Source organism: Triticum dicoccoides, chromosome 4B (assembly GCF_002162155.2).
Source record: "Triticum dicoccoides isolate Atlit2015 ecotype Zavitan chromosome 4B, WEW_v2.0, whole genome shotgun sequence".
In the NCBI taxonomy this organism is placed as follows: Eukaryota; Viridiplantae; Streptophyta; class Magnoliopsida; order Poales; family Poaceae; genus Triticum; species Triticum dicoccoides.
Genome location: NC_041387.1, coordinates 205,996,470 through 206,006,249, shown reverse-complemented (window position 1 = coordinate 206,006,249; position 9,780 = coordinate 205,996,470).

Here is a 9,780-nt window from a genome sequence, read left to right as displayed (position 1 = left end):
CTTCAGAATGGTGCGACCATTGAACCTTGAGAAACTTGATATTATGACGTCGCGTGGTACGTTCGGCTTGATCGAGGATACGAATGGGGTACTCTCGATAGGTAAGATTATCTTGGAGATCAAGCGTTTCGTGGTCCACTTCACAGATAGGATCCGAGAAGCAACGCCTGAGTTGAGAAATGTGGAAGACATCGTGAACTCTGGAGAGGTGCGGAGGTAGTTCCAATTGGTAGGCAACTTCTCCTTGTTTGGCAAGAATGCGAAAAGGTCCAATGTAACGAGGAGCCAATTTGCCTTTGATACCGAAACGATGGGTTCCCTTCAGAGGGGTGACCCGAAGATAAGCCTTCTCGTCAACCTCGAAAGTCATAGCCTTATGTTTTCGGTCATATTGACTCTTTTGACGAGATTGGGCTGTTTTCAACTTTTCACGAACGATACGAACTTGTTCTTCTGCTTCCTGAATCATATCCGGGCCAAAGAATTGTCTTTCCCCGGTCTCTGACCAGTTAAGGGGTGTTCGACATCGCCGTCCATAGAGGACTTCAAAAGGGGCTTTACCCAAGCTGGATTGATAGCTGTTGTTGTAAGCGAATTCGGCAAATGGAAGGCACTTCTCCCAGTCCATTCCGAACGAGATAACAGAGGCTCGAAGCATGTCTTCTAGAATCTGATTGACGCGTTCCACTTGACCACTTGACTGAGGATGGAAAGCTGTGCTAAAGGAGAGACGGGTTCCCATAGCATTTTGGAAACTTTCCCAAAATCGAGAGGTGAAAAGACTTCCTCGATCCGAATTGATTTCCAAAGGGACACCATGAAGAGACACTATTCGGGAGATGTATAAGTCTGCCAGCTGACTAGCGGTTATACTCTCACGAACAGGTAAGAAATGAGCTACTTTGGAAAGACGATCGACCACAACGAAAATAGCATTATTCCCTCTTTTGGTCCTGGGAAAACCGGTAATGAAATCCATACCAATTTTATCCCATTTCCATTCAGGAATAGCTAATGGTTGAAGGGTGCCAGCAGGCCGTTGATGCTCTGCTTTTACACGACGACAGACGTCGCAATTAGCAATATACTGAGCGATTTCTCTCTTCATCCTAGTCCACCAGAACCTCTGGCGTAGGTCCAGATACATTTTTGTGCTACCGGGGTGAATGGTGAGAGGAGATTCATGAGCTTCCTTAAGGATTAATCGCCTTAGGTTGCGCACTTTGGGAACTACTAGTCGATTCCCGAAGTATACGACTCCTTGATCATTAACGGAGAAACAATTCGCAATTCCTTTCTGAATGTTTCTCTTGATGCGGGAGATTCCCGGATCTACCTTCTGTGCGTTGATAATTTGATCCGTAAGGGTAGGTTTTGCCACCAAGGTGGAGAGAAAACCTTGAGGTACAATGTGAAGGTTAAGCTTCCGAAATTCCTCATGGAGAAGCGGTTGACTTTGTTGTAACATCAGGTTGTTACAATAAGATTTACGACTTAGCGCATCAGCCATGACGTTGGCTTTCCCTGGGGTATAGGTTATCCCTAAGTCGAAGTCTGTGATCAATTCAACCCAACGTCTCTGCCTGAGATTCAAATCCGGTTGGGTGAAAATATACTTCAGACTTTGGTGATCAGTGAATATTTCGCAACGATTACCGAGGAGATAATGTCGCCAGGTCTTAAGTGCATAGACTACGGCTGCAAGCTCTAGGTCATGAGTGGGATAATTCTCCTCATGTGGGTGCAATTGCCGTGAAGCGTAAGCAATTACGTGTCGATCTTGCATGAGAATGCAACCTAGTCCTTGTCGCGAGGCGTCGCAGTAGATAACAAAGTCCTTGGAGAAGTCTGGCGGTACCAGTACGGGAGCAGAGGTCAGGCGTCTTTTCAGTTCCTGAAAGCGGTGCTCACATTGTGGAGTCCACTCGAACTTCTTATCTTTCTTGAGGAGTTCAGTTAGAGGTTTAGCAACCTTGGAGAAGTTCTCGACAAAGCGACGGCAATAGCTCGCTAAGCCTAGAAAACTCCGAACTTGCTTGACTGATTCGGGCGGAGTCCAATCAAGGACGGCTTGAACTCGCTCAGGGTTAACAGCAATACCTTTACCAGATATTACATGACCCAGATAGGTCACTTCTGACAACCAGAATTCACATTTAGAGAATTTGGCATAAAGGCGATGCTCTCGAAGTTTCTTCAACACTAGCCTTAGATGTTCGGCATGTTCTTCCTCGTTCTTGGAGTAGATGAGTATATCATCGAGATAAACCACGACGAATTTATCCAAATACTCCTTGAAGATTGAGTTCATTAACCGAGAAAAGGTGGCTGGAGCGTTGGTTAATCCGAAGGACATAACGGTGTACTCGTATTGGCCATAGCGAGTAACAAAGGCCGTTTTAGGAATGTCCCCGTTTCTGATTTTGATTTGATGGTAGCCCAACCTCAAATCCATCTTGGAGAAGACTGAGGATCCAGCGAGCTGATCATACAGGTCGTTGATCCTGGGAAGTGGATATTTGTTCTTGATTGTGACCAAATTGACAGGTCGGTAATCTACAACCATCCGGTCCATACCATCCATTTTCTTAACGAATAGGACGGGGCAAGCCCACGGAGATGAACTAGGGCGGATGAAACCCTTTTTCAAGGATTCATCGAGTTGTTTCTTAAGCTCGGCTAGTTCTAGGGGTGCCATCTTATAGGGTCTTCTAGCAATCGGAACGGTTCCTGGAATGAGATCTATTACGAACTCAACATCCCTGTCAGGTGGAACACCTGGCAATTCCTCTGGAAAGACATCCGGGAAGTCACGGACTACCGGAACGTCCTCAAGGTCTGGCAAAGGGCTGGCGTTAAGAGAATATAATTGTCGCTTGGCTATTCGGGTCAAGACATTGACTATCTTCCCCGAAGGATGGGTGAGTTGAACAGTCCTAGAGAAGCAATCAATTTTGGCTTGATGAGCTGACATCCAGTCCATACCCAAAATGATATTAATATCCGAAGATTTAAGGGCTATCAAGGATGCAAGGAAAACAAGTCTGTCGACTTGGATCTCATTTCCATAACTTACCCTAGAGGTCTGCCATCTAGACCCAGGGGTAGAGATTTCCATAGTGGATGGTAAGTCACAGAATGCAACGTTATGCAAACGGGTATAACTTTCAGATATAAAAGAATGAGAGGCTCCTGTATCGAAAAGAACGGATGCCGGGTGGCAATTAACAAGGAGCGTACCGAGAACGACGTTGGGGTCCTCTTGAGCTTCTTCGGCAGAGATACAGTTGACATGGCCACATGAAGCGGTGACCGGTTTGGCATGGAACACCTTCCCTGTCGGCTTGCCACGGCCAACAGCTTTAGCAGATTGATTGGGGTTGGTCTGGGGACACTCGCGCATATAATGACCAGATTCCCCACACTTGAAACAAGTCACGGAACTGGTACGTGGAGGAGCATTATTGGATGGACCCCCATAGGGCTTGGCCGGTGCAGACTGTTGAACAGGGCGAGGCGCCTGGAAAGATGGCCTCGGTGTGAACCTGGGTGGCAGGGCGGTATTGGGTACCCACACGCGGCGTTTCTGAGGACCAGCACCGGATGAGGAACCCATATCACGTCCATGCTTGCGTGTTGCATCATAATCAGTCTGACCAGTTTCAGCACTGATGGCTTTGTTGACAAGTTTCGAAAAAGATGTGCACTCATGCAGACGGAGGTCGCGGCGAAGCTCAGGGCTAAGGCCCTGTCGGAACCTTGCTTGCTTCTTGGCGTCAGTAGAAACTTCCTCAGTTGCATATCGTGCGAGATTACCAAACTCTCTGCTATAGGCATCCACAGAAAGTCGGCCTTGGGTGAAACTGCAAAATTCTTCACGTTTACGGTCCATGAGACCCTCCGGAATGTGATGTTCACGGAAAGCCTCACTGAACTCAGCCCAAGTGGTGACATGGCCCGCTGGGCGCATGGCTCCATAATTCTCCCACCATAGACTGGCGGGGCCTTCAAGATGATATGCGGCGAAGGTGACCTTGTCAGCCTCCGCTACCAACGCGGAACGCAGCTTGTGAGAGATACTGCGAAGCCAGTCATCAGCGTCGAGAGGCTCGACGGAGTGGTGGAACGTGGGTGGATGCAATTTGATAAAATCACTGAGTGACACCATGTTAGCCCTCTGATGGTGTGCTGTATTCTGTTCTATACGCTCCAACAAACGGTTTGTCTCCCGCTTGTTTCTCTCAGCTTCCATCATCACCTCGGCTAGTGAAGGAGGATGAGGCAGATTTTCATTCCTGGCTTCACTGCCTTCGGCCTGCTCTTGGGAAGCAGGATTAGCGCGCGTGTTGACCATCCTAGGTAGACAAGACAATGATTTAGTCAGGATGGTAAAATTCCGACATAGGATACATAAGGTAAGGAATAACTCGAAATGCAAGATGATCATCCGTATGACATGGTAGATACAGAAACTGCTTCTTTATTCCATCGTCATGCACACCATACAAGGTTTAGTACAAGACCAAACAAAGTACTATTATGGTGAGAAAAGGATTACATCTCGTCAGAGGCATTCCAAGCTCCTATACATTATTTTCTACACCTCCGGAAAGAGTACAAACTAGGACATATCCCACGAGTCACGCGGAACGATAGATGACACAACTAGTGCGAACTAGTGATGCTACCCCTAACTCAGACCGATCCGTAGTAGTCCTCATAAAAGTCACCTCCATAGCCTGGAAGCTCAACATGTTCATCCGGAAACAGACGATCTCGCGGAGCTTGTGGACCATAGGGGCTAGGATGAGGCCTTGGACCAACAAACGGTGGACTGCGGAGACCGCGAGGTGGGGTGATGCCTCCTACATCACGCCAAACCATCACGTCCGGCAGAGCAGATCTCACAGGATAGAGATCGCGCATATCCGAATATCCAGCTTGCACCGCCGGTGCGAACCGAGTCAAAGTGGCCTAGTGATCGGCACGGGTATTGAAGAGCTCTAACCTTAAGGCCCGATTTTCACGGTCCTTATCTTCGAGCATCTCAGCAGTGGTGCGAGTCCGTGAATCCTCCTGAGTGGAGTCAGCATAAATAGCTTGGAGATATCCTTGTGCTCCCGGAAGTGATCCTGGCATATACCGGAAGTCAGAGTCCCGAAATAAACCAGATCTGACTCGCATAATGGTCATCATAGAATTAGCCGGCATCCTGCACAGCCATCTCGATAGTAACCCCGAGTCCATAGGAGCAGTGAAGAGGCTCAGTGGATCCAGGATAAGATGGAAATATCCTGACAGTGCAGAGATACTGGCTTTGATTAAAATCTCGGAATTGCTCTTCGACCGTGTACTCAGGATACCAGCGGTATCCAGCCTCAGTCATTACCCTGACCAACTTAGCAGTATGGCCGGGTACATCTAGGCATCGAGTTAGGCGAACCACTTGATTGAGGTCGCGAGTGGCCATCTGAAAGCATAATCATAATGCAAGGCATTAGAATTTCTAGCAAAATTTCGGCAGCATAACAGCTGTAAATGCTCAAAAAGGATATTGAGACTTTTGACAAAGGATTTCGTACACACCCAACATCATCATATCAAAGTTCTGGAACCATTCTAACAACATAATGTGGTAGTAGAACTGAACTAGGCTTGTAACCATCAAACTTATAAGGTACTACTGATTAGTAACACGTGATCCTGATAGAGAGAGTAGATCCTAATTCCTTAACCCCCGGTGGAAGAATGGACTGACTCAGATCAGAAAGTCATAAGGTATAAGGAGTAAAAAGAGCCATACGTTCCAACCCACAAACAATTCCCCTACATATAACTAAAGAATTTCTAGACTCAACATCGACCAGTTTGGCTTGGAGAACCTACAGGCAGTCCTGCTCTGATGCCAACGCTGTCAGGACCCCGACTCGATGTCACATCGATCTAGCTGGTAACACCTCATATCACTTTGCGGCCTCACGCATGGTATCCCCACGGGTGTCGTCTTACCTTTTCCCGGGACCGTTTGCGCCTTTTGGCTCGCGTATATGAAAGTGTCGCTAGCATCCATATGATAAAGAGCCCGGGCTGACATGACTAGTCGTAAACCCAAAGTGGCACAGACTTACAGGGACAGGCATCCATGACCCAGCTTCGAACGTGTCGGTCATCAGCAAGTGGGTCCGGGCTGTAGCACTGGGCTAGCAGGACTCCGGTAAACCAGGCTGTAGCGGGCTAACAGGACTCCGGTACTCAAAGCGTGACATTTCCCCGAAGGGACAGACACAGGAACGAAGAAGGACACATGCTGGCCAGCCTAAGTGTTCCAGAGCAGTAGCAAGCTACCATGGCTCAGCGGTAACACTAGGAGACATTTCCCGGTAAGAGAGGCTACTAAAGATAAACAACTAGATAGCCAGATCCCACACATACCAAACATTTCAATCATACACACAATATGCTCGATATGTGCAAATACAACGAAGCATCACAACATGACTCTATGACACAAGTACTTTATTTAAGGCTCAGTGAGCCATACATAACATACACACAAAGGTACGGGTCTCACGACCCAACATACAAGTCATACAATCATACAAGCCAGCAGCGGAAGTAACTTGTCTGAGTACAGACAACTAGTAAAATAAAAGAGGCTTGGAAAGCCTCTGGCTATACTATGTGGTCCTTCACAAGCTCAGGGTCACCACCTGGGTCTTTAGCCTACTCGTTGATGTCAACGTCTACATAGAACCCATCAGAAGGGGTTGCAGCGTCTTCTGTAAAAATGTAGATTATAGCAACATGAGTACAAAGGTACTCAGCAAGACTTACATCAGATCCTACATACATGCATAGTATCAAGAAGGGTTGGTGGAGTTATTGCAGCAAGCCAGCTTTGACTCTTGGCTAGGCTATCCTACGATACTTCAACTTGAAATAGTTTTGCGCACACGAGTCCACTATTCACCACTTCAATACACTACCGAGGATCCACCTCCGTCCTCCTACGGAGGAACCATCCTCGGCACTCACACTTATCTTGAGGCTTTTAGTAGTTTCCATTTACTTGTCTATGAACTGTATAGGCAACCAAGTAGTCCTTTACCGCGGACGCGGCTATTCGAATAGATCATGTTAACCCTGCAGGGGGTACTTCTTCATACACGCTCTCACCACTTACCGTCGTTTACACGACATGTACTCGGCAACCTTCAAGCGGAAGCCCAACGTGGGTGTCGGCCACGACCTACCTAATCACCTAAGCCTCCAGTCCAGGTTTATCGCCTATTCAGGTTCCATCCGCAGGGAGTCCGGCCGAGGTTTCCCATACGGCCCCGAACGATGTGAACAGGGTTCCCGAGATACCTAACGGGTATTCGGTACACCCGGCCACGTACCTACCGCATCACAGCCCACCCCTACGGTCAGCGCTGTCCACGGCCTCCAGTAGGCTACAAACACCAGAAACTACTTGCAACTCCTGGACGGAGAACTAGGGTGAATAAGAAGTCGAGAGGGTCCATTGGTTTCAGGCCCAATGCATGGTAGTAGCTGATTCTTAAATCACACATACAGATCTCAGTGCTTAAGGTCGGCTTCAATGAAACAACCCACCATGTACTCCTACATGGCCTCTCATCGATACCTTTACCAAAACGTGTTCACCACACCACTCTCATTACCGACATAATCATTTCACTCTAGCCCATCACCCAGATGAACCAGACCTGACACGACTCTAAGCATAGCAGGCATAGCAAGGTAGGAACAACACATACATATGGCTCAATCAACTCCTACACATGCTAGTGGGTTTCATCTAGTTACTGTGGCAATGACAGGTCATGCAGAGGAAATGGGTTCAACTACCGTAGCACACAGCAGTTTGAATCGCGTTGTCTTAATGCAGTAAAAGAGAGCAGGAGCGTGAACATGGGATTGTATCGATATGATCAAATGGTTGGTTGCTTGCCTGATGGTTCGATGCACGGATACGGTTCTTCGTTAGGGTAGTCACGGTACTCCTCGGGGACAGATCCTGTCGTAAAGGATAACGATACACAGGCATCACCAAACAATGTGCAACAATATGATGCATGCATGAAACATGGCAATATGAGTGTGTTGGGCTAATGCAACTAAAGCCAGAAGGGTTTGAACAAATTTGAATCAAAGATTCAAATTTCAATTTCAAATATGGCCTTTTAAAGTGCTTTTCCTTGTTCTGATTAAAACATCCATTTAACTTGTTGGATCATGCATGAAAATAGTACAGATGGATAGATTGGATTTTTCTGATCATTTTTCATATATAATTTGTCCAATTTGGAGTTACAGAATAAAAGTTATGAATTTTTGAAGTTTAATTAATATTCTGGAATTTCCTGATTTAATTTAAATCCAGAAATATCATTTACTGCGTCAGCCTGACGTCACAGTGACATCAGCAGGTCAACAGGGCTGGCTCGGGTCAAACCTGACGTGTGGGGTCCACACGTCAGTGACACAGGGGCTAATCCCGTGTTGACCCGGGCTGGTTAGCTTTGACTAAGCCCTGGGGCCCACTTTTCAGCGTCAGTAGGTGGTGGTTTAGTGGCTAATTAACTAGGCCATGTCAGCTCGCCGGAGTTCTGGCCGGCGGCGACCATCAGTGCGGCGGCGATAGTGGTTTTGGTCGTTTCGGCCACCAAATGAACCGCGGAGGCCACCGGAGTGAAGCTGAGGACGACCCGCGGCTCTTGGCGGAGTCCGTTGGGGTCGGGGTGGCCGGAGTCGACGGCGGCGAGCTCGGCTGCGGCGGCCGGGGTTCGGTCGTGCACGGGAACGGTGTTGCAGGGTGTTAGGGGGGTGTTGGAGCGTGCTACGTGCTCCTAGTGAGATGTGGAGCACGATGGCGTGCTCGGTTGGGCGCTACGGCGATCGTGGCCACGACGGCGACATCGCCGGCGGCGTGAAGCTTTCGGCCGCGGTGGGGCTAGGGCCTAGGGGTCGGGAGAGAGCAGGGGAGAAGGGGGAAACAGTGGCGTAGCTCACCGCGGTTGCAGTGGGCGTCGAAGCGGGCTCGGGGACGCGTCGGAGACGACGAATTTGACGGCGACGGTGGTCGGAGTCCGAAGGGGGGAACGGCGACGTGGCGGCGATGCAGGGCTTCCGGGGACCCGTGGAGCGGTGGGGAGGAAGAAGGAGTTGAGGCGGAGCTTCTGAGCTGGTCGGGGAAGCGAGGGGTGGTCGGAGACGGTGGCTAAGGCGAACGGCGGCGACGGTGAGCTTCGGCCGTGAGAGAGAGAGAGTGAGGGAGAGCCGAGGGAGAGTGAATGGGGTGTCGGCGAGGTCGGGGCGGCGACCAGAAGACGATCCACGCGGCGCAACGGCGACCAGGGCGATGCAGAGAGGCTGGGTGGTGCGTGGCGAGCTCGGGCGCGCCATGCTCACCTCCCTGCCTGCTCTGGCGAGGGGAAGCAGCTGGCTGGCACGGGCCAGCACAGTGCTGGGCCGGCTGGGCTGGGCCGCACAGGTAAGTCTTCCCCTTTCTTTATTTCTGTTTTTATTTAATATAACTGCGACTTTGTTGAATTAAATAAAATACCTAGGCAACTCCAAAAATCACCAAACTACTCCTGGTCCATAGTTGGATTATTTCCAACATGAAACATTTTAGTTTGGAGATATTTGAGCATTTAAATATTTTATATAATTTTAAATGCCCAAATTCAAATAGTTATGATTTAATTCAAAACCCTAGGATGGCCTAGGAAAATGTGCACCACTTTTGGCAGA